Source organism: Myodes glareolus, chromosome 1, assembly GCF_982192425.1.
Source record: "Myodes glareolus chromosome 1, mMyoGla1.1, whole genome shotgun sequence".
Taxonomy (NCBI): domain Eukaryota; kingdom Metazoa; phylum Chordata; class Mammalia; order Rodentia; family Cricetidae; genus Myodes; species Myodes glareolus.
Window position 1 is genome coordinate 60,290,062 of NC_142026.1, and position 26,469 is coordinate 60,316,530.

The following is a 26,469-nucleotide window of genomic DNA, read 5'->3' on the forward strand; positions in this document are numbered from 1 at the left end:
ATATTTCACTGGGCATATGCCCAGAGATCCTGTACCCCACAATAGAGATATTTGCACCCCCATGAATACTGCTGCTCTATTCATTATACAAGGAGATGGAGCAAACCTAGATGTCCATCAACAAATGAATGCTTAATACAATTCTACTGCTATACAAATGAAATATTATTCATCTCTAGAGAAAAAATGAAGCCACAAAATTTAAGGAAAGTTGGTAGACTTAGAATGTATAAAGTTAAATGAGATCACCCAATGTCAGGGAAAAAACACATGTCCTTTCTAATATGTAGAGGCAACACTGACACACAGACTCCACCCCCAGCCCATGTGACTCCAGGAGGTGTCCTCCTCTGGGAGGAAGCTCAGGTCTGAGAATAAAAGCAGAGCAGACACCAGAGCAGGCAGACTTGGCAGCAGCCTGAGAGGCAAACCTCCTGTCCAGAGGAAGAGCCTAGGCCACAGCAGAGACCATGGAGCTCTCCTCAGCCCCTCTCCACAAAGGGCAGCTACTCTGGAGGGGACTCCTGCTGGCAGGTGAGGAGACATTCCTCAGGGGTGTGGACAGCAGGGGAGCTCAGAGACTGGATGGGGTCTTCTGGGAGGAGGACTGTGCCTCAGAGGAGACATATGACTGCTGCTTGAAGCCTGAGAGCAACAGGCAGCTTGCAGTGAATGTGAATTGCTAAGTGGGGAGGAAAACCTCAGGGGCTCCCCTCTGTAACTTTATCAAAACTGGCCTCTGTACCCTGAAGACTGACTCCCACTACTGTGTGAGGGTGACTCTTCAAGTAAAACTCAAACTGGGGCCAGTAAACAGGGTCATTTCATACACACGACCCTGAGGAATCCGCAAATAAACCCCAGGCACTGGGACACTGGTTGGCTCACAGGTGCCTGAGCCTGTTCCAGGCAGTGGAGTTTAAACCAAAATCAAACCAGTTCTCCTCACAAAGTCCTGGGCAGGAAGACAGAGCAGCAAGGACATTAAGAAGGTGGGGTGGGGTTGACAAGGACTTCAGAAGGAACAGAGCTGGGAAGGTCAGAAAATGAAGGCATGGAGTCTTTAGAGGAGGAGGTCAGAGAAGACATGCCTACACTCACCAAAGATTCTGAGTGTGAGCAGGGATCTGAGGGATGAGGGGTGAGCTGTGCAGACACCCGAGAAGACAGTTTCATTCCGTGGAATGATTCAGGGGTACTGAGGAATGGGGTGATGTTGTTAACTTTCCCCTATAGGACACACACACCAAGGCTGAGAGTTGAACACACTCAGGTCTCAATTTCTACCAATTGCAAAGATCTAATATTGATAAATTTTTCTCTCTTCCCTCTTAGCCTCACTTTTGATCTACTGGAGCTCTCCCACCACAGCCCAAATCTCTGTGGAAGAAGTTCCGCCCCACGTTGATGAAGGGGAGAATGCTCTTCTACTCGTCCACAATCTGACAGAGACACCCCAAGTCTTTTACTGGTTCAAGGGAAAAAATGAAGATAAAAAAAATGAAATTGCACGATTTATAACGTCAACTAATGTGACTCGCACAGGGCCTGCATACAGTGGCAGAGAGACAATATACCGCAATGGATCCCTGCTCTTCCAGAACGTCACTCTGAATGACACCGGAGCCTACATGTTGAAAATTTCTATGCAAAACTATGACGCTAGGAAAATATTAGTGCTGTTCCATGTGCACCCTAAGTAATTCTCTGTAACCTCTGGTGGAGGAAGCCATGCTGTCTGCCTTGGAAAATGTGTGTATGTTTTGCAAATGGAGCTCTTTAGAAGGCAAAGCATTTGGAGAATCCCACCCATTTGTCAAGGACCTACAGAAAGGATACTGCAGACCTCTGCACTGATCCTAGGGGCGCATGGGCTTCAGGCCTCTCTAACTTTCGTTATGCTTATTCCTAGGGTGACTCTTAGTTCTGCTTTGTTAGTTGTGATTGTGCCTGAGTTTACTGGGAACTAAAGACTCTGCAGAAAAATTAAATTTCTCTGATATGTTTCAGAAACCAGTTTCTCCTCTTGCCCCTGGCTGCCTTTGCAGTCATCCTGAGAAAGCAGGAAGAGCTCACTAAAGTTAATGATTGTTGCTTATTTAGTTCCAAAAGAGATCAATATCCTCCAAACAACTGAAGAACTTGGGAAATGATTTCTTAAAGGATGACAGTAAAAACTTATATGAATATATAAGAAAAAGACATAGGACATGAATGATTAGACATTTCCCTGTCACCAGGATGTGAACATTCAGATATTTTTCTAATGTCAAATTATCAATAAAGGAGTCTAACACTAACCGTTTCCTTAAAAAACAAGTGCATGCAGGAATTTCCAGAAAGAATGGAAATGTAGTCCCAGCAGTTAAAGAGCTAAGTATTAATCACTACTAATTGGAGAATTTATAAAGAATAGGAGTATAACTGTAGTCCACATAAAAGTGATACACAGAACACTTAGAAACTGGCATACACCTGTAAAAGATATCCTAGGGGTGACAATACACTTAGTTGATTACAAAAATATAAAACTATCATATTGTTAAGAACTAATCACAGGCTTTAAATCTCTCACTTTGAAACCTCATGTTTGCTACTGGCTAGGGCACAGTATGAATAAAATGTGCCTGGCTAGATGCAAACATTTATCTTGCACGATAAAATTATGGGTTAAAAGTCAATGATGTTAGGTGAAGGGGAAGAATAGAAACTAAAATTAATGAATGTTAATGATTCTTGCAAAGTGATTAAAGGAAAATGATTTGAAACTGCTCAGACTTCATGCATTAGAACTTGAATAAATAAAGAAGGCCTGAGCTAGTCAGAGCCATCATTGGTTAAAAGACAATCAATTGTCAGACTCTTTATTCTTTGCTGACTTCATTCATCTGCCCTGTGACAGACAACACTGCTGGACCTGGACTCCAGAACTCTGGGTCATGGGTGGAGCTAATCCTACTTCACACATAGAATTGCCAGTCCTGGATGACTCTGTGTCATGTCCCCACACTGTGACTCAAGAATTTAGGACAGAATACGGAGTGAAGAAAACAGTAATAAATCAGAATACCTGACTTGAATCCAACTTCAGAGAGAGGGAATGAGGTAACTCAGCCCAGGCATGTCAGACTCTGCCCAGGGTCTTATATGCTAATAATGAAAATGGCCTTGAGAAAGACCCTTCAGGACTCTGGCAGGGCCTGGCTAACGAAACCATGAGATTTTCACAGAGACATGAACACCCGAAGCTTTTTTCCAGACCTCCATCCAAGACTGGACCAGGAATCCTGGAATTTCATAGACTGGGTTGGAATTTGAACTCCTATTGGAGCTGACAGGGGACAATGATTGACTGTAGGCTGGTAGCCTGCTGACCGTCAGCCTGTGAGAGCCATGTCTGAGGCCGGTCACCTGGGCATCTCCCCCTGAGACTCAGTGTGCTGGGCATAGGTGGAGGGGTATGAAAGGCAACCAACCAGCTGTGCTGATGGTCTTCTGAGATCTCACAGGAAGGTGGAGAGCCATAAAGAGATGGGAGAAAAGTGTACAAATGGCAGCTCCTTACCCTACAGTAGTCCAGGCTGGGGATTATTTAATACAGGCAAATACTCAGAGACACTGCTTGGTGGAAGGTCAGTCCATTGCTCACATTTAAGGTTAACTTGCAGGCAATGATCATTTACCCTGTGTCCTATCCTAGGGGAACTGAGACAGGAAACACAGTCACTGATTGTGCATACAGAGGTCATGAGAGGAAAAAGCTCTCTTTTCACAGCCACATCTCCAACCATCCTCTAGATCTGATTCATGTCAATCAACATGAATCACATGACAAGAACGTCCCACCTGTGGACAAGCCCGACCTGCATGCTAAACAAATCCTAATCTGTGTGCGATCTCTGTCAGGCTGTCAGGTTCTTAGGAAAGCTCACTGGGAATTGTAATCATGACCTATGTGTAGGAGAGCCCTGAAGAGCAAAGGTGTAGACAGCGCTGGTCTCCACTGAGCAGTAGAGGTCAGTGAAACTGGAGGGGCTCACACATTGTGTCCCAAGACATAGAGTGAGTCACTGAGGACCCAGGAGATAACATGAGGTCTGTGATTCCAAGACTTAAGTCTGTCCATCGCCACACACTGCAGCTCAGATCACTCAAGAGAAAGTCCTTGCTTCTCCCATACACAGCACAGGAGGCCCCATTGTCTCTGAGTACTCAGCTAATCCATATTCCTGTAATTTCATTCCTGCCTGAATCTTTAAGGATCTGGGTTAGCAGGAAGATAAGGACCATCTGTGGTTGAAAGAGGCCCTTGCAAGAATCAGAAACATGACACAGGGCAACCTTCTCTCTGATGTCTGCACACACAGCACCAATACCCAAGCCCAACATCACAAGCAAGAATTCCAATCCCATGGAGGGTGAGGACTCAGTATCATTAATGTGTGAGCATAAGATTCAGTTCATGGTGCTATGAATACATAGCTGTATTCTAGAAGAAAGTTTGATAAGTTCTCACACTTATCCAACACACACCTCTACAACCTAGGCATCTCACTGCATCACTAGAGTTTTTTAAAAACCATAAACATACACACAAAGAGCAGTGCATGAGAACCATAGAATCATAATTAATAACAACCAGTAATTTTTAAAAATGAACAGAGAAACTGAACAAACTATCATGTGTCCACAGGATAAAATACTCAGCAACTAGTGAAGAGGTAACAGTGCAAAACAAAATATATGAATCCTGCTGGGTACTGTGGCACACATCTTAGACTCCAGAAGGTCTAAGCCATTCTAAACAGAGCACAGTCCCATCTCAAGAAACGGAATACGAGGAAGTGCTGATGGCTCCAGAATTAAGAATATTTGCTGCTCTAGCAAAGACCAAGTGTTTGGTTCCTAGTACACATGTTGGGTGGCTCACAACCACCTCTGACTCTAGTGCCAGAGGATGAAACATCCACCTTTGGCCTTTGTGTATGTACACATATGTATTACACACACACAACATAATTAAAATGAATCTTTTAAGGAAGATAAATTTTGACAATTTTGCCACATTCTCAGCAAGACATATACACAAAGAGCACATGATGCCATTTAAACTACCAAGAGTAGGAAATTCTTATTATAGTACTAAGAATTCACACTTGGGAACTAGAGAGATAGTTGGGTTAATAGCTCTGGCTGGTCTTCCAAAGAACCTACATTCCATTCCCAGCGCCCACATGGTGACTCAAAGCCATCTATAATTCCAGTTCTAGGGAAGTAAGACCAGCTTACTCAGGCTCCAGGCATGCAAGGGATGCACAGGAGAACATACAGACAAAACACCCACACACATCAAGCTTTTTATTGCTTTTTAAAGAAAGAATTGACACATGAAGGTGGGATATACTGCAAAGTTATTCAAAGAGATTTGGGAGTCAAATCACACACCATAATTCAAGTGGCCATTACACATTTACCAAAACTCAGGGTGTAGGTTTGACATGGTGGTATGTGTAATGGTAAAAATAAAATGTTGCAGGTCCCCAAGTGGCAGCAGTGGGGCACGAAGGCAGCCGGGCCCCAGGCAGGTAGCCATGTGGCAGGTGAGAGACCGAGATGGATAGGCACACCATGCAGAGTGAGGTTGCATATTTATTTAGTGGGTTATGGAAGGGAAAGGGGAAAAGGGGAGATGGGGGAAGAACAGATAGAGATGAGGGCTTGGGGGAGCCATGCCATCATCTACCTCTTTGGGAGAGAGACAGAAAAAGAAGAAGCTCAGACTGGAGCAGAAGCAAGATCTGCCTGCCTTGGCAGTGGGGAGGGGGAATGGGCAGAGTTTGTCTCTTAAAGGGGCAGAACAGACCATTACAGTGTGTGCCTCCCAGTTAGTGAGGAGGCTGAGGCAGGAGAATCACTGGAGTCCAGGAGTTTGAGACCAGTTTAGGCTAAACCCTTGTTACCAAAGGAAAAAAAAAACCCTCACACAGACTAGAGAGTAACCCAGATAGAAGATGCAGTCTTGACATGATGAAACCTTGGAGAATGAGGCCAGCACCACAGAAAAACAAATCACAGCACCAAGATGCAGATACACCTGAATAGATTCTAATTTTATCTCAGTTTTTCTTTATAGACATATATTCATATGGGGGTGCATTGTCGTAGCATTACTGTGGGGGCCAGAGAACAGTTGTAAGACTCAGACTCTCCTTCCACTATGTGGGCTCCACTCAGATCATTAGAATTGATGGTCCTCTATCTCAATTTTATTATGTATATATGTGGTGAGTAGAGTGGGGAGTATGTGCACATGAGTGCAGATAGTTCAGAAATCTCACATCCCTCTGGATCTGGTGTTACAGGCTGCTGTGAGATACTTCTTATGAATCTTAGAAACCAAATTGGAATCCTCTGGAAGAGCAGTTTGTACCTGTACACTTAATGGCTAAGGCATGTCTCTATCCTGTCTCAATTTGTAATGATAAAATATGTACCTAATTCAATCTATCAGATACAAAACACCAATACTCAGATTCAATCACTGCAACAAATTATCGTATTTAGACCAAAGTTTCCTATTATTATTTAGACCCTGAATCCTTTATCATTCAGTTATCACTTCTGAAAAAGTTAAGATTACAGGCCTGTGGACCTCCACTGCCTTATTTTAGATAGTCCTGGGAAACAAACTCAGGGTCTCTGGTAAGCCAGGCTGACCCTCTATCCACTGAGCTACACAGCCAGCACTTGCGACCATGAGTAGATATTGAAACAACACTTGTTAGTTCACCGGTTCAATTCTTTGCAGTGGTAGATTGAGGCTGACTTTGCCCTGATGACAAGTAGAAACCTACCCAAGGTTTTGCATGGCCTATGCTCACCTCCACTTAAGTGAAGGAGAGTTTATGTCACTAGATTATATTCTTACAGACCATCTCTTCTAGATTAATCAAAATCAACTGATTTATGACCACAAATACATCTTCCAAATCCCGACTGCCATGAGATAATGTAACCGTGGGCAGGAGGTGGGATATGAACAACGTTCTATTTTCGGGCAGAGGGGCCAGCTGAGGATTCTGTGCAGCACTTCGTGCACAGCCCTCCTCTCAGGGAGCTCTTTCAGGGTCCTGATCTGCAAAAACAGGCAAGGAAGCCAAACAGTCTCTGGCATCCACACATGCACACACAGATGAGTTCACCTACACACACACACACACACACACACACACACACACACACACACACACAGCAGAAAGAAAGAGAGGAAAGAAGGCAAGAAGGGCTCCTTTACTGTCACACTAAAAAAATATCTCTGACAAATATAACCTCTAAGGAAGGATTAAAACATTGTTAGCAGCAAGCATTTAAACTGACCCCCCAAAACTAGAGGCATCCTGGGGGCAGAGCACTCACTCAGCAAGTCCAAGGCTTAGGTTTGATACCCATTCCCTCAAAAAAGTATACAAAAAGAGGAGCTCAGTGATAGCTCAGTGAGTGAATACCACTTGCCCTGTGAGCATGGAGAAAGGACTTCATTCTCATGTAAAAAGCTAGACATTTGCTACTGCAATACCACTATTGGAAGAGGTAGAGACAGGCAAATTCCGGTGTCCCCCTGACCAATCTGTCTAGGGAAATTCCAAAGTTCCAAGTTCAAGGAGAGATCCTCTCTCAATAAAAACAAAAACATAGAAATAAGGGGAGGGAGGGAGGAAGGGTGTGATTGAGGGAGGGAGGGATGGAGGAAGGAAAGAGAGGAAAGAAGGACGAAAGGGGGTTTCTGTGAGTTCAAGCCTAGCCTGGTCTATGGAGTGAGTTCCAGGCCAGCTAGTGAGATCTTGACTCTAAAAGAAAAGGCAATAGAGTAGAAAGTGGTGGCTCAGTGGTTAAGAGCACTGGCTGCTCTTGCAGAGGACCTGGGTTCATTTACCAACATCACATGGAGGCTCAAAATTGTCTGTAACTCCAGTTCTAAGGAATCTGACACCCTCTCCTGAACTCTCTATGCACAGAGCACACAGAGGGTACACAGATGTACATACAAGCAAAACACCCAATTTCATATTAATAGATAAAATCTTTTTTAAAGAAAACCCTGATTTGGTAGGGGAACACAAAGAGGAAGTATAAATGAGGAAACAAGCTTGGCCTGAAACAGTGACTGATGAAGTGAGAGATGAGTAAATGTAACATCATTTAGAACTACTTGAAGTTTTCCAGACAGTTGTAAGTCCCTGCTCTCTAGAAGCTGGCAAAGTAGTCAGACGTCCGAACAAATAAAAATACTATGCTACGCAAGCCTCCAGGACAACAAGTGACCTGGGACAGATGGAGTGGAAGGTATGACTGAAGTCCCTTTTGATCAGGGCCTTCACAGACATCCCAGGCCAAAGTGCAGACAGGCGGGGCAGAAATGGCACCACTCTGCCCTTTGCATGACTTACTTGCAACCACATTGGTGACATGCACAGGTCACAGAGTTCGACCATCTGGGCTGGATTTCTTCTCCTGAGTCCCAGCTGCTGGGAGACTTCAACCAAATTCTGTACATCTATGTGCCTCGAATTCTCTATATGAAGCAGGAACCATAGCAGTCTATACTTAAGGTGGATGGTGTCAAAAGCCAAGAAGTTAATCATTGTGCAAATGCCTATGAGACAGTTTGTGGATAATAAATGCTACCTATCATCCATGCTGCTGGCATTTCTGCCCAGCACAGTGGCCCGTGTTTTGAAAATCTCAATTCACTTATTTGTTACATATTTCCTTTGTTAGACTAAAAACTTGTAGAAACTACATTTTTAAGGAAGACTTTATCAAAGAGGGAAGGGTACATACCAGAGAGCACATGTGGAGGTCGGAGGACAACTTTGGTTTTCTCTTTTCACCTTTACAGACATCCTGGACATCACAATCAGGCCATTAGGTTTGCACAATGAGCATCTTTACTCACTCAGCCATCTGCTCAACCCTGTAGAGACTATTTTTGATTTGTCTCTATATTCCCAAAACCTGGCCTAGGTGTATATCCATGACAGGCCCTGATGGCAACTCTCTTTCCAGGTGGCAAGGGAGGGACCACCAACAGCTGTCTCACAACCTCTTCAGGAGATCCTAAAGAGCTACAGCAATCCTAAGACATAGACATCATTTTACTTGATCTCAAAGTATGCAACAGAGCCAAAGTAACAAAAAGAAGATGGTCAGGACTGGAGAGATGACTCAGAGGTTAAGAGCACTGACTACTCCTCCAGAGGTCCTGAGTTCAATTCCACAATACCAGCAACCACATACCACATGGTGACTCACAACCATCTGTAATGGGATCTGGTGCCCTCTTCTGACTTGCAGGCATACGTGAAGGCAGAACACTGTATGTATAATAAATAAATAAATTTTGGGAAAAAAAACAAGCAAATCCTGTTTTTAAAAGTCAGTATAACAGGGAAGAATATATTTCAAATAAGGGAGTCATTTTTGGGATTACAGGAGACTTGATTATATATGGGATCCCAGGTCCAAGGAGAGATCCCCAGATTGTTCTCTGGACAGAGGAGAGGGTGCCTGAACCGGCCTTGGCCCATAACCATACTGATGAATATTTTGCTTATCACCATAGATCCTTCATCTGGAGACGGACGACGATACAGACAGAGACCCACATTGGAGCACCGGACTGAGCCCCCCAAGGTCCAAATGAGGAGCAGAAGGACGAAGAAAATGAAAAAAGAAATAAGGACTGCGAGGGATGCTATCACCCACTGATACAAGGGGACGGATCTAATGAGAGCTTACCAAGGCCAGTTGGACTGGGACTGAACGAGCACGTGATCCAACCAGATTCTCTGAATGTGGCCGGATTCTCTGAATGTGGCTAGCCCGGAGTCTTTCTGAAAAGCCATTGACAATGACACTGGGACTTGTTTCCTCTGCATATACTGGATTTTGGGGATCCAGTCTGTTTGGATTCTCACCTTCCTGGACCTGGAGGGAGGGGGAGGAGCTTGAACTTCCCACAGGGCAGGAAACCCTGTCTGCCCTTAGGGATGAAGAGGGAGGAGGAGAGGGAGTGGGGGAAGTGGGAGGGTGTTGGGAGATGGGGCGGAAATGGAAACTTTTATAATTTAATAAAATTACTAAAAAAAAAAAGTCAGTATTAAAAAAACATGGCACTGGCACAAAACAGAAATGCAAAGCAAATAAATGCAAGGAAAAAAATCCTGAAATGGGGGCTGGAGAGATGGCTCGGTGGTTAAGAGCATTGCCTGCTCTTCCGGAGGTCCTGAGTTCAATTCCCAGCAACCACATGGTGGCTCACAACCATCCATAATGAGGTCTGGTGCCCTCTTCTGGCCTGCAGGCATATACAGAGACAGAAAGAATATTGTATACATAATAAATAAATAAATATTTTTAAAAAAAATCCTGAAATGAATGGACACAGCTATACCTGCCTCATATCTGACAAAGATAACAAAAACATACATTAGACAGGGCATGGTAGTGCATACCTTTAACCTTAGCACTCAGGAGGCAGAGGCAGGTGTATTCTCTGTGAGCTCAAGGTCAGCCTGGTCTACACAGCAAGTTCTAGGCCAGTGAGAGCTACATTACATAGAGATCCCCTCTTAAAATCATAACAATAACAACAAAAATTTTGGAAGAAAAACCTCTCCCACAAATGGTGCTCTGGATAGTCACATAGAGAAGAAAGAAACTAGATTCATATCTCTCACCTGTTCAAGAACCAATTCAATATGAATCTCAGACTTAAATGTAAGACCAGAAATTATGAAACTGTAAGAAAATACAGGCAAAACAATCCAAGATACAGCACTGGGGACTGTGACTCTCAGTCAATAGAGTGCTTGCATTCATAAAACCCTAGGTTTTAGCTCTCAAAACTGTACATATGTTAATACTATTGATTCATCACATGTTGTAAACAAACCACATTCTTCAGTGCTGGATCTTTCAAAGCCATGTAAGCAGTTGCTAACCTGTAAGGCTCCAAAGGAGATGTGTGACTTGTCATCTGTCACCCTTTTTTTATTTTTATTTTTTTATTTTTTTGCTTGTGTGGCTTTAATAGGGAGGAGAAAATTTGGCTCTGTTTTTTAGTTCCTTTCACTTGGTTGATTTAGTTTTGGGTTTTGAAATGGCATTCTAACTACATAGCACAGGTTAGCTTAAAACTCCAGATCCTCCTGCCTCAAGCTCCAGAGTGTTGAGATTGTAGGCCTGCCACCTCTCTTCTCATTTAGGTCCTATGCTCTCCAGAGATGTGACTATGGTATAGTGTTTCTCTGGGATGAGAGAGTTTCAGCTGTTTTTGTCCAGAGGCCTGCAGGCTCGGGATCCAGGGAGAGAATTTGGAAGCAGGAAAAAGCTCACTGTCATCTCACTTCAGAGACAGACAGACAAGAGCAGGTAGCTCTCTCAGTCCAGAAAGGGTCAGCCCTTTTGTTCTACCGGGGTCTTCCACTGATTTCATTAGACCCATTTCATTGCTAATTTCATCCAAAACTACCCTCACAGGGAACACCCAGAATTATACATTGTTATGCTCAAGTTTGTGGTACCCAAATGAATTCATGAAGCCAGATTTCCGATACAAATTACATGAGGGTTTTTAATAATATTCAGACTCGAGTTTGGACTATACCTGCACCACTCCAATGCAGTGGGTGAAGGAAGTGCAGCCCCAAACCCGGGGAAGGGGAGAACTTTAAAGGGGACATGCCACAATCAGGGGTGTTCCAGTCCTGTTGTCTTGGGATTGGGTGAGGAGTACATAGGATAAGGTAGTTTCTGAACCTCTTTGGTCAGTTTTGGGACACGAAAACCTAACAAAGAGCCATTAAAAACTGACAAGGTATCTTCAACAATAGGATGCCTCCCCAAAACATCTGGACCTTGTTAAATTTATGGTCCTGTTCCCTATCTTCTTAATTGGCCATTTTTAGGGCAGCTGTTCAAATTTCTGCTATGGCAGCACATTTCTGGAGCTGAGACCACCCACCCCACCGCAACCCACCCCAGCTCATTGTATAGCTTAAAAATGGAGCTTGCAAAGTCAGGTGCTCACAATGTCACCAAATATCTAGACTCTCCACTCCATACTCAGTCATGCTAGTTCTTAAAATAACCATTACACCAAGTTAGTAGTTCAGCAAAACAATGAATTCAACACCTGCAAGACCCTGACCATGCAAAAGTGCTACGGACCGGCTCAGGGGAGCCACTCAGACCGTAAGGAAATCAGGGCAAAGGCACAGGAGGAATCAGGATACGGCAAGGAAAGTGACACACACACACTCTCAATGTTGAGACATGCTGTTGCGATTTACTTACTTCAGTGCAGGATTATATATTTCTTTTTTACAATCAAAGAATTTGGCAAAGGCATACATCATCAAATCATAAAACAGAAAAGAACAGCATAAAACAGTTTACAAAAAGAATCTTTGAAGATGCTTTGACTTGGGCACAAGGACTTCTGCTCTCTCACTTTACAAAACAAACTCTCTCCTCTTGCCTTCAAAGAGATCACTGCCCTTGAGCTAGACCATCTTTATCAGCTTGCAGGTGGCTGGTTGATTTGAGCTAAGTGACCTTGTGTGCCTGGGTGAGAAAGAAAAAGGCTACTATCTCCCTGGGAAAGCTTTCTGCTAGGAAAATTCTAATACATAGTCCTGAATCTCTCTGAAGTTTACTTTATATTACTAACTTCAACTCTCTTCCCTTCTCAATTCTCAGGCTCAGATATTGTCAGCTTAGGCTAGGTCTTTTTCTTCCCATAAGAAAGGTTTCATAGGCCTTCTATTTACAGCTGTACATATTTCTCAAGCAAATGCCTAAAGCTTCTAAGGTTTTTCCTAGTAAAATTAGCCCCTTTTGTTCCATATCATCAAGGAATTGTCCTAATGATGATTTTGGCAATTCCCAGAACTAACTACTTTTTTAAGGCTTTAATTAATAGCGGAGCAGAATTCAAAAATGTCCTTAGCAGTCTTGTTTGTATCCGCAACTGCCTGGAATAGTCTGATCTGTTAGCAATATGCAAAAATCACAAGGAACACACAGAAAAGGGGAAAAGACAGACATATGGCTCCAAGGACAGCCAGGTCAAGTCAGTACTAATGGTGACTCAGGTAGCATTACACCACAACTGATTGCCAAGGGACCGCCTGGAACACACAGCTCCTAGAAGCACAAATCCCACTCCTTCCGGCAATATTTGCCCATCCAGTCAGCATTTCTGCTACACTGGTGAGACAACCGTGGATGTAGCACAAAAGAACATACTAAAAACTTACAGATGGGCAATGCAGACAATTCTCTCTTTTACCTTTGTAATGTCCTTTGATATAAGGACTGAGCAACCAGAAAAATTCACGGGAAACAACACTGAAAAGGCTAAGATGATAAAAAATAATAGCAAGTTTTTTCCTCAATCAAGGCAACATAAAGGAGGTTTGGTTTACTATGTTCAATAACTTTTTCCTCTTTTTAAAATATGGCTAAAGAAAGGCTCTGGATGCCGGCTTTATCTCAGAACTATGTCACTGAGTAAACCAAAATGCTTGTCCTTGATGTTCTCAAAATTCATTGAGATTAAGAGACATTGGTGGCTGGATATATGCAAAGATTTTTCTTATAATTTTGCCAATTCTAGTTTTTGCTTTAAACAGGTACATATCCAAGATAATAGAACAAACAACTCAGGACCTTAGACTTCAGAAATCAGTTTAAAATGGCGAGGACAGAAAATGCTGCCTGAAACAGAACAAAAGAGGAAAGGTCAATAAAGGAAACTGTCTTTAAAAAAAATCATCCCAGGTCACCTCCTGGCTTAGAACTGAATATTTTTATATGGCCAGGTTTTGATAGTACTGAGTTTGAGAGTCAATATCAGAAGACTACTTAGTCTTCTGATTGGAAATATGACATGAAAAGACCAACAGAGGTTTAATGTCATGCATGAGATAGAATCTGGCAAGGGTTTCAAGTAGACTGAGATTGCAAAGAGATGTATTAATCTAGATAAAGAATATCAGAAACTTGAGAAATGGAGGTAAGCCAGGATCATAAAAAGATCAAAGAAAAATTAAATATATGGGGAAGGAGATGAGAAGCTAAGGAGTCAGACCCACAGCTAGAACACCAAGAACTGAGATATGTCTGACTTATGATGCGGTAAGATAATGGCCTAAGCAGTTTGGCATGAAGCCTATGGGTTGTCTCTCCTTACCTAAGTGTACTCAGGCCCACAGAGACTGACTTGAAAATGTGTATCTGGCCTCTTTGTCTTTGTTGACTTTGTTCAGCTTTAGCTATTTGTTTAAAGTGAGAAATACAAAAATTGTTGTTAAATTCTAGCTTTACTCTATGATTAACCGCTAAGACACAGGTGGTTATTCCATTTTTTTTTGTATCTATGGGTGCTTGCTTTGTTACCAAGTATGAGATCAATTTTCAAGAAGATTCCATGAGGTGCTGAGAAGAAGAGATAATCTTTCCTGTTTGCGTGGAATGTTCTATAGATGTCTGTCCATTTGATTCATTACATCTGTTAGCTCTCTTATTTCTCTGTTAAGTTTCTGTCTGGTTGACCTGTCCATTGGTGAGAGAGGAGTGATGAAATCTCCTACTATTAGTGTGTAGGGTTTGATGTGTGATTTGAGTTCTAGTAAAGTTTCTTTTACATATGTGAGTGCTTTTCTTTTAGGGGCATAGATATTCAGGATTGAGACTTCATCTTGATGAATTGTTCCTGTTATGAGTCTAAAGTATCCTTCTCCATCTCTTCTGACTGATTTTAGTTTGAAATCAATTTTGTTAGATATTAGGATGGCCACACCCACTTGTTTCTTAGGTCCATTTGCTTGGAAAACCTTTTCCCAACCATTTACTCTAAGGTCGTATCTGTCTTTGAGGTTGACGTGTGTTTCTTGTAAACAGCAGAATGTTGGGGCCTGTTTTTATAACCATTCTCTTAACCTGTGCCTTTTTATAAGTGAATTGAGTCCATTACTATTAAGCAATATTAATGACCAGTGGTTGTTAACTCCAGTTATGTTTTTGGTGGTAGTGTTTGTGTGTTTCCCTTCTTTGACTTGTGTTGGTAGAGGGTTGTCAGATGTCTGTGCTATTGTGGGTGTTGTTGGCTTCCTTGGGTTGAGGTATTCCTTCTAGTACTCTCTGTAAGGCTGGTTTTGTTCATACATATTGTTTAAATCTGTTTTTGTCATGGAATATCTTGTTTTTGTCATCAATGGTGAAAGAATGCTTTTGCTGTTTATAGTAGTCTGGGCTTGTATTCATGGTCTCTTAGTGTCTGCAGCACATCTATCCAAGACCTTCTGGCTTTCATGGTTTCCATTGAGAAGTCAGGTGTAATTCTGATACGTTTACCTTTATATGTTACTTGACCTTTACCCTTTGTAGCTCTCAATATTCTTTCTTTATTCTGTATGTTTTGTGTTTAATTATTATATGGTGAGGAGATTTTTTTGATCCAGTCAATTTGGTGCTCTGTAAGCTTCTTGTACCTTCATAGGAATATCCTTCTTTAGGTTGGGAAAGTTTTCTTCTATAATTTTGTTGAATATATTTTCTGAGCCTTTGAGCTGTAATTCTTTTCCTTCTTCTACCCCTATTATGTAGCATGAGGGGGCCGGCCTGTTGGGGTTTCTGTCCCACCCGGTACCCCACAACTGGCAACTCCCAACGAAAATCAATCACAGGACTCCATAAGGTTATAAACTGATTGGCCCACTAGGTCAGGCTACTTATTAGTTCTTACAACTTTTGTTACCCCATTATCCTTATCTACGTTAGCCCATGGCTCCGTACCTTTCTCAGCTGGGCAAGTTACATGCTGTCTCTTCGGTGTTCTGCACAGGAGTGGCTGAGGGAGCTTTCTCCTCCCTAGCCTTATCCTATTCTCATTGCCCCGCCTCTACTTCCTGTCTGGTTGACCCGCCTATACTTCCTGCCGGGCCAATCAGCGTTTTATTAAAATACATGATTGACAGAATACAGATAATTCTCCCGCACCACTATTATTCTTAGGTTTCATCTTTTCATGGTGTCCCAGATTTCCTGGATGATTTGTGTTAAGAATTTGTTGGATTTGATGTTTTCTTTGATTGATGAGTCTATTTCCTCTATATTATCTTCAGTGGTTTGTGTTTTCTTTATTACCTCCATTTTGGACTTCAAGTCTTGAACTGTTTCCTTTACCTGTTTGATTGCTTTTTCTTGGTTTTCATGGGTATCTTTGAGGGATTTATTAATTTCTTTTAACGTTTTGTTTGTGTTCTCTTCCATTTCTTTAAGGGAGTTTTTCACTTCCTGTTTATGGGTCTCCATCATTTTCATAAGGTTACGTTTAAAGTCGTTTTCTTCTACTTCTGGGTCAGGTTGTTCAAGTCTTCCTGCTGTGTGTTCACTGGGTTCTGGTATTGTCATGTTGCTTTTTAGGTTGTTGGAGAACTTCTTGCATTGGCACCTGCCCATCTCTTCCTTCAAATGAGGCCAGCAGAGTCTTGGCATCTTGGTCCAATCTTTGATATGTCTGACTGTGTACTTGGGAGTTTTTCTTGGTCTGCCCTCTATTAGGTCCCCTCAGCACTGGAGCAGACTCTCAGATAACCTCCACCCTGAAGCAGGCTGTGTTAGGGGATCCAAGGACCTTACAGGTGAAGAGGCGAGCTTGGGAGCAGGGTAGAATGGGGTAGAGAAAGCCAACAGCAGGGAACACACCCCACTGGATGGCCAGGAAAGCTTAGGGGATTGGAGGGGGGCTCGATTCAGTCCCCAGACTGGCCAGAGAGTGGCACCTCAGGTTGTCTAGCCATGTGTCTACTTACTCACCTCTCTGGATCCCCTCAGCATGGAACCAGGATCTCTTGCAGGGTTCAAAGGACCTCGCAGACAAAAAAGGCTGGCTTGGTGGCAGCATGGGATGATAGAAAGAAGTCCCAGCCCAAAAAGCAGGTTTAAATCAGGTATATGTAAAATAGGTAGTCCTCAAACTCTTCAGAGATCTGCTGAATATGACATTTCAAATGTTTAATAAAAATCTCCACATGATAGACCAGAAATGGCTGGTCCTAGAGACAGCCGAGATGTCCCCAAAGAAGAAATTAGTAACCCTAACCACTAGGAAAAAGCTGATCCACCTTCTATTTCTGGCCAGCCTTGGGATCCTGGAGGCTTCAACATACTGGATGCTGACGAATCAGACAGGTCCAGTATTTGGAAGGAGCCACTGGAAGCTTCTCAATGTCTGGATTGTTAGAAAAGAGGTCAAAAAACCACTAGAGGTATAGGTGAGGATCCTGTTTGTCTGTAGTGAGCATTTGTGGGACTTGCAGAAAAGTTGGAGTCAGGGGAAAGTAGCACAGAGATACCACTAGCCCTCACTGGAAAAGACAAGATGGGAATCAGCTGTTGGTTGTTTGAATGAATGTGCCCAACAAATGTTTGTCTTGTCTGGTACCCCAACTGTGTGAATGTTCTGCATTTTTAAGTTACTGTTTGATAGATCTGTGTTCTCTGATGTGTTCATAAGTTTGCTGTAGATGTAGGAGGCTAGTGCCGGATGGAGCAGGTGAGGGAGAGAGGGAAAGAATAGCCAGCACCAGTGTAAACACACTCCTAGCTCGCTGGTGAGCCTCTCAACATCCTCTGTAGTACCCTCTGTCTATACCCAGGGCTCAAAAAGATCTTATCTCAAGAGTCACTAAAAGAGTCAGAGACAGTCCCTGTTCCCACTATTAGGAGTCCCACAAGAGGACCAAGCCCTTTCCTAAACAGAAAGGGAGGAGTGGATGGGGATTGGGAGCAGGGGTAGCTAGTGCTCAAGGAACACCTTCAGCCAGTAGCCTTTTACCAGCCGACTTGGGCATGGCCTCTTATACTAAAAATGCCTATGTAAAGCGCACACTCACTCTATTCCAGCTGCTGGATTTAGTTCCTGTTTCCCCACTCAGGCAGAGGACTGTGATCTGTGAGTCTACCACTAAATAAATAACCCTTTATTATACTCAATTCTGAGCTAGTGTGGGAGTTCTTTTAACCATCTATCTTCATCTGGCACCTTTGTAGATTGATTTAGCAGAGATTATAGTACCTTTTACTACTGACAAAATTAAAAATTATGGGAAGACAATGAATCTTGGCAAAGAGGGTGTGCTAAATTTTTAGGAGAGATTAATAACAATTATCCCAAAAGTAATAGAATTAACCTCATAAGGAGAATTGCTTGGATCATTCCCTGCATTGTACATGACATACCAATAACTGGAGCTCATACATTCTATACTGATGCAAATAAATCAGGAAAAGGCAGGATACAAACCAGCAGATTTAAGTAAGGTGGAACAAAGCCACTATAATTCTCTACAAAAGGCAGAATTATATGTTATTCTTATGGTACTAAGGGATTTTAAAGAACCTCTCAATATAGTTACTGTTTCACAATATGCGTAAAGAGTTGTGTTGCATATTGAAACTGCTGAATTAAACCAGATGATACAGAATCGACTTCAATATTAATTTAGATTCAAGACATGATCCGGAATAGGCTTTGTCCCATATAAATAACACACATCCAGTCCCATATAGGTCTGCCAGGTCCTCTAGCACAAGGTAACGCAGAAATTGATCAATTATTGACATGAAGTATGCTGAAGGTCTCAGAATTTCATAAGAAGCATCATGTCAATAGCAAATGTTTAAAGAAATAGTTTTCTATTACATGGCAACAAGCTAAGGAGATTATAAAAGATGTCCTACTTGTTCTCTCTATAATCAAACACCTCTACCTGCAGGGAGTAACCCAAAGGGTACTCAAAAGAATGAAATCTGGCAGATGGAAGTGTTCCACTTTGCAGATTTTGGCAAATTAAAATATGTACACCACACCATTGACACTTATTCAGGTTTTCAGTGGGCAACTGCCTTGAGCTCAGAAAAGGCTCATATATTCAGTAATCATGCATTTATTAGAAGTTATGGACATCATAGATGTAACTTCACAAATAAAGACAGATAATGGTCCAGCATATGTCTCTAAGAAAATGAAACACTATTTTGCTTATTGTACTATAAAGTATATTACAGGTATACCAAAAAGTCCTACATGTCAGGCAGTTATAGAAAGAACAAATTGAACTGTAAAGGGTATGCTAAACAAACAGAAAGGGATGGAAAATATCCCCAGACATAGATTGCATAGTGCTTTATTAACTTTGAATTTTCTTAACACTAATGAGAAAGGAACAACAACAGCAGAGAGACTGGATAATAGAAAAATCCTTTGAATTAAATCAGCTGGTGTATTTCAAGAATGGGTTTACCTCACAATGGAAACATAGTGCTATTTTGATGAAAGGGTTTTGCTCTTGTTTCCAAAGGAGAAGAAAAGCTATGGAGACCATCAAATTTAATAAAGATTCAGATTGAAAAAGAGAAACCTCTTGAGAAAGAGAAATGACAGCTATCCACAAAGGTGATAACCACACAGATGGTAAGGAAACCACATAAGGGTTGGGGCAGGGTTCTGTTCTTGTCTTTGCAGGAAAATACACATCTTCAAAAAGTCAAGAGACCCTGGATATTTGGATGCCTAAAGAGGAAAAGATAACTATCCAGAAAGGATCAGTGAACAAAGAGGAATATGACTTATGAGGACAGGTCATCTGTAGGGTAAAATTTTATATCTATATTCTCTGTACATATATATAAATATCTAATACCCAGTAGAAATATAAAGTCACTTAAAAGTCTTCAGGATTCTTGAGCCTCCTTATTCCCCAGGGATAAGAGTGCTCTCCACCCAGCCCACAGCCCCATGATGCAGGGCCATCAGAGGCAATAGGGAACCGAGTCAAAACAAGAACTCAGTTTATTACTGTCAGTATCCACTTATATATGTTAAGTGACTTCCTGTGATGTGGAGGTACCTCCAGCCATTGAGAGGCAGCCAAACCCTCCCTCTGGCTAGATGGGTATCTCCCTAGTTTTTGCTGTCTCATCCTCACTCAAACATGAGCCAGGCTTTTCTCTGTCCTACAGACCTCAAAGTCTACGCCCAGAACTTGAGCCAGGCTTCTTTCTGTCCTACAGGCCTCGAGGTACAGGCCCTGAGATAATTTTGGCCCAACATCTCCCCCTTTTGTTTTATAACCTACCCTCTACCCCAATAACCAGGCCAGAATAGCAACCAGGGAGAGAGTATGGGTCAGGGCCACCTCTATCCAGAGTCTCAGCCTGGACACCCTCAAACTGAGAGCTCATCCATGGGGTGAGATGTATCAAACCTATCATAATATACTCAAATGGCCATGTACCTGTTGTATCTGTTTTTGGAATGCTTGTTTCAGCCTTTGGAAAACACACGACCAAAAAAAAGATAAATAAACAAATAGCCATCAGCCCAATTAGGGAGGAGATGAGTGTGGTAAGCCATGGGGACCAATTAAACCAGGTCTCACAGGGGGTCCTTAACTTAAATGCATCAGCATCTTTTCTTAATTCATCTAGGGTTCTTGTAACTATCCCAGAATGGTCTGCATAGAAGCAACATACTTTCCCAAGTGCCCTGCAATTTCCTCCCTGTTCCATAAACAGCAAGTCCAAGCCTCTCCTATTTTATAAAGTTACCCTTGCGAAGGAATCTAAAGACTTTTGTAAATTGCAGTCTCTCTATTTTCTAATTATGTCCAGCCCAGTCTGCTCACATCCCCAGGAAGAACATTAGTAATCAGGACGCACACACACAGTTTCTAATAGTTGAGGCAGTCTGGTTGCTTTCTGGGCACACATAAAAGTATGTCTACAGGAAGGCATGTCTCCTAAGGACAAGAGAACACCCAGGGTCATTAGGATAAAATGCCTGAGGTTGAGTGTATTCCCAAGAACCTCTGCATTCAGGTCTCCCTTTTATCCCCTAAATCCAGTCTCCCATGACCCAGCTCCCACGTGCCAAATCTCAAAGGTCAAGCATCAGATTAGGCCATCACATGCAGAGTGTCTTCATCTGAGAAGTCTAGTTTAGTATCCCTCCAGTGCCAGCACTCGACAAGATCCATGTCACCTTCTGTGGTTGATGGGAACTTGCTGCCTGGACCTTGGTCTCTGTTAGAAGAATTAACATGATTGTCACCAGGAGGGTTGTCTGAAATGGATAAATAGGCAACACTCTCCTCAAGGGTTAATTTTCCATGGGCAGTGATTATTTTTCTTTTCTTGTGTTTGAATTTAAGGTTTCTTTACCATAATCCCTTTTTTTCTTTATTGGTCATCTTGGTCTTGCCCATTATCCTGAGGGGAGGGGAGAAATTTTAAATTACATGCAGGTAGCCATATAGGCATTTCCCATCTGTTTGGAAAGACACATCCATATCCTCAGCCTTGTATGTGAAATGTACTAATAAAAAATGCAGGATCCCTAGATTCCCAGTGGCCACAAGGGCAGAAATGCTGTAGGTCCCTGGGTGGCAGCAGTGGGCCACAAGGAGAGACAGACAGATGGGCATGCCACGAGACCATGCCACAGGTCTCTGAAGGTGGTTGGTCCTGGGCAGGGAGCCACGTGGTAGGTAAGAAACATAGACATGGATAGGCACACCATGCAGAGTGAGGTTGGATATTTATTAAGTGGGTAATGGAAGGGAAGGGGGAGAAGGAGAAGAGCAGAGAAAGGGGAAGAGGGGCAGAGAGAAAGAGGGGGAGAAGGGGAGAAGGGGGAGAGGCAGAAGCTACCTCTTCCAGAGGGAGATGGAAAAGAAAGCGTCAGGCTGCAAACAGGAAAGAAGACAGGGGAGTGGGCTTGGCTTATCTCTTAAAAAGACAGAACAAGGGCTGGAGAGATGGCTCAGTGGTTAAGAGCATTGCCTGCTCTTCCAAAGGTCCTGAGTTCAATTCCCAGCAACCACATGGTGGCTCACAACCATCTGTAATGGGGTCTGGTGCCCTCTTCTGGCCTGCAGGCGTACACACAGACAGAATATTGTATACATAATAAATAAATAAATATTTTTTAAAAAAAGACAGAAGAAATCATTACATTTCCATCTCTTTTTTATAATAAAAAGGCAGGAGGTTAGGCACCACAGATTAAAGGAATTGGGGCAGTGGATTCTCAAGACTGCTTCCTGCTTATTTGTGAGCATCTTCTTTGGGGAAACCTGAGAAGGCTGGGTGCTGGTCACATGATGGGGTAACTGGTCTCTTTGTTCCTATTTGGTGTTTGTGGTATGGAAATGGCTGGTGTCTCTTACACCTCTTTAAGGTATTGGCAGAACAGAGGACAAAGTTAAGTTAAGGAAAAAAAATTTAGGACCAGGGAATTGAGAGGAGTGTACTGACCTGTTTTATGTGGATCCTTCATTTTGATTCCCTGGAACTCACAAGAATTCTTTGGGTTTGTGAAAACAAAAGTTTTAAACACATAGATTGTATAAATAGGAGCATATTTATGTCAGAATGACTGTGACAGATATTTTTGCAAAATGAAAAGTATTTTTAAGACTATGGAAGACAGCATGAGGAAAAGAAAGTTGATAACTTGTATTTGTCCTCACACCTTTATAACTTATAGGTACACACCTTAATAACTTATATTTGTAATTTACTGAAATTTGTTTGATGAGGATGTCCTTTTAAACTGACAAAAGCTCTCAGCTGTCAAACTGCATCAGAGATCTTTGGGAAGGATAAAATTTTTCTTGAGTTACTGATTAAAAAGCAACAGGGAACTGACTTGATTGGCACCTAGAGCGACTCTACAGGGTCCTCCATGGTCACTGAAGGTTGTTTGCTTTTTGCTGTTTAGCACAGGGCCTGCCAGTCTCCAGAAGACCCTGTGGGCTAAGAAATCTGTAGGAAGACAAGCCTACCTTGACCTGAGCAGCTATGTTGTCGATTCCAGTGATTCTGTTCACATCTGGAGAGCTTCAGTTTAGATGAAAGGCAGTTTTGACCAGTGGTCAGCACTTGGAAGTTGAAGAGAATTGTGGATGGACATTGTTCTGTGCCCATTTGTCTTCTGTATTCTTTGTAGTAAGTAGAGTGCTTCTAGGAGCCAAACTGTCTCTTTTTGTTATGAAACTTTTTTAATAATTAAATATTTAAATGTCATATTCCCCAGATTTCTGAGCAGTTGAGGGCTGTTTATCAGGTGTGGGCCCATATTTGATATAAAATAATTTACAGGCAGGCTCACTGGCCACTTGGCAGATGCAACCCTGCCAAACAAGTAAGACAGCTGCCTAACAAAGGCCAGGATGTAGTGCTCCTTTCTCCTTTGTTAAAAATGTAGATCGCCTGGGGAGAGGTGTTTGCCAAAGCTGGTGACTAAGTTGCAGGTATTTCCCTAGCCCACATCCCCTGGAAAGAGAATATTAATGAGCTTCCACCTTGGTTTACCTGGGGGTTAAAAGGTGTTTTGTATGATAAATGTGGGTAGATTTTCAGGATGGAGGAAGCCTGAGATGCCTTTCCGTGATGACTGTGTGAACTGTCTCTGGTTATTTCTCGCGCCTCCAAACCAGTCCAGATAGGGAAAGATAGTTTCTATGTTGGGGCCTATGGGATCTGACAGTAACTACTGTATAGAATCTGCCTGAAGAGTTGGGTCTGAGCTTGACTGTACTGACTCTTAACTTAATAGGTAAGATTCACAATCATAAAAAGACAGAAAGAAGAAAAACTGCTTGCAGTAGGAGAAGGTTAACGACAGAACTGACAATGGTAGGGAACATCTTATATTTTAAATGAGGGTTGGATCAAATATAAGGTATTTTTGTAAGAGACTTAAAAGTACATACCAATTTAAAACATGAGATAATTAGGAACTGCAATCAAATAACTTCCAAAACATGCAACAAATCACAGAGACAACTGGATACCTGGGTAATTACCCAAAGTCATGTTTGCAGCGTTGAAGCAACCAACTTTGACTAAGGCCTAGAATAAGTGACAGACAATTTTTAACAGGCAAGAAAATTTTCAAAACTGTCTTACCCTGTCTTGGCAAGATTTGACAGTTCTGCTTATCCTTTTCTGGATACTATATGTTTTGTCAGTAGTTGAGGTATGGACAGTTCCTTGCCCAGAGGCCGGTTTTGCTAAGACAAGCTCCAAGTGTGTGTCTTTGGTGCTCAACAGTCTCTCGGGAATAGATCGGTGTTGCCAGGAGTGACTATATCTCACTACCACAAAACTCTAAGATTAAATTAAATTCCATTTTCTACAGCTCTTTGTAGAGGTTGAATATTATTTATACAAAATATAATCTCTATGTATCTAAAGAACCTGCTTAGTCTAACTATAAACATGACAAACATAGATGACTATTGATCTACAATTCTCAATACTTATTTAACTTAAAGACTAAGAGAATAAGCAACTGTGCAATAAATGAGGACAATGACCTCCAAAATGTAAACAATGTACAAGTATACATTAGAATATGATAAATATATATATATATATACACACACATAAACAATATACAAGTGTCTTAATCAGAGATAGAAATGTACACTACAATATGGTAAATATATATATATATATCAATACAATATATATCAATACATAAAAATGTTTTAAACAGAGGTAGAAGCAAGCATGCATGGATACAATAATTTTGTATCCATATACAAAATTCTATGCCAATGTAATTATCTATAAACAATAACTCACAAATACCAATCTATTATCCCATCATCCAATTTTCCCTTTTTTTCCCAAAAAGATCCCTGAGCTTATAAAATTCCTCCCCAATCCTCAATTGTATACTAATTATAATCAACCCCTAAATGATGTCCCTAAACCCAAGGACAAACATTAGTAGGAGAGGGGACGTCGTCCTCTATAATTACTTCCAGCTCTCATGGGGGTGACGTTCTTTCTGGGGGATCCTGTGAAAGTAAAATGATAGTTAAATTTCAAGATTAATGTCTGTTAAGATTGCAAATAGTCTCTGAGTATTTTGTGGAGGTCTGGTCAGAATGTTGTAAAAGATGAGCACCGTTTCAGCTAACCAAGTTGAAAATGTCTTGTGTAGTTAGTACCCAAAACAGGTCTTGTAGTAGCGAATCAGTATCATGATGTCATATCAACCAGGTGAAGTTGTTGTTATGGGGCCCCATTTTCTTCCTGGAAACTTCAAAAATTACTGCAGGAAAGTTCATTGTTCATTGAGGAAAACTTAAACATTATTTATATAGACATATACAGACATATATATTCAATGAAATGTATGATAAAGACAAAAATAGATATGAAGAATAAAAACCAAAAAGTTGGTTTTAATCAGGTATATGTAATAGGTGATCCTCAAACTCTTCAGAGATCTGCTGAATATGGCATATAAAATGTTTAATAGAAAACTCCACATGATAGACAGAAATGGCAGATCCTAGAGGTAACCCTGAGGTCTCCAAAGAAGACTGTGGGGCACACATGCCTCCGCCTGAATTGTGATACCATAACCATTATGGAAAAAACAGATCCACCATCTTTTCATTGCCAGCCTTGGGACCCTAGAAGCTCCAACATACTGGGAGCTGAGAAATCAGATAGGCCAGCATTTGGAGGGAGCTCTTGGGAGCTTCTCAATGCCTGGACTGTGAGAAAAGAGGTCAGAAAACCACCAGAGGTGTAGGTAAGGATACTGTTTGTCTGTAGCATGCATTTCTGGTCTTGTGGAAAAGCTGGAGACAGGGGACCACATGGATGCCACTGGGAAGAACCAACATGGAAATCAGCTGTTGGGTATATGAATGATGGTGGATACCAAATGGTTCTTCTTGTCTGGTCCCACATGACTGTATGAATGTTCGTCTTTATAAATTACTGTTTGATGGATCTATATTTTCTGATGTGTCATTGAGTTTTTTTGCAGATGTAGAAGCCTGGGGCTGGAGGGAGCAGGTGAGGGAGAGAAGGAAGAAGTAGCCAGCTGCAGCATGGGCACACTCCTCCCTGAGTGGTGAATCTCTCAGAACCCCCCTGCAGTGTCCTCTGTCTATACCCAGAGTTCAAACAGTTCTTATCTCACAAACCAGGCAAAGAATCAGAAATGACCTGTCTTTCCACTATTAGGAGTCCCACAAGAGAACCAAGTCCTTTCTTGAACAGAAAGGGAGGAATGGAATGAGGGGTGGGGATGGAGGAAGGATGGGAGAAGCTAGGAAGGAGGAAGGATGCCAATGGGATGTAAAATAAATGAATGATTTGTTGTTTTTTTAAAAAAAGATCTTATCTCTAAGTCCTTGTTCTAAACTTGAATATGGTCCCTTGTCCAGCACTGGCTTCAGTTTTACAGGAAACCAGGAGTCTTTTAGGTATGGATATTAAAATGTTAATTTTACAGTTCCCCTTTAACAAAAAGCTGACTCTGGGATTGGGATATGGTCCCCTGAGCTCTCACACAGAATGCTTATT

General features: G+C 41.9%; 1 protein-coding gene across 1 annotated transcript in view; it reads left to right on the forward strand.

Moving 5' to 3' along the window:
- Nucleotides 1–411: 411 nt before the first annotated feature.
- The window catches only part of LOC125404524 (cell adhesion molecule CEACAM1), a 146,809-nt gene continuing 120,751 nt past the window's right edge, over nucleotides 412–26,469 (forward strand). The window contains exon 1 of the transcript XR_015738273.1: nucleotides 412–534. The gene's annotated coding sequence lies outside the window, so the exon portion shown is untranslated. The remainder of the gene's footprint in view (nucleotides 535–26,469) is intronic.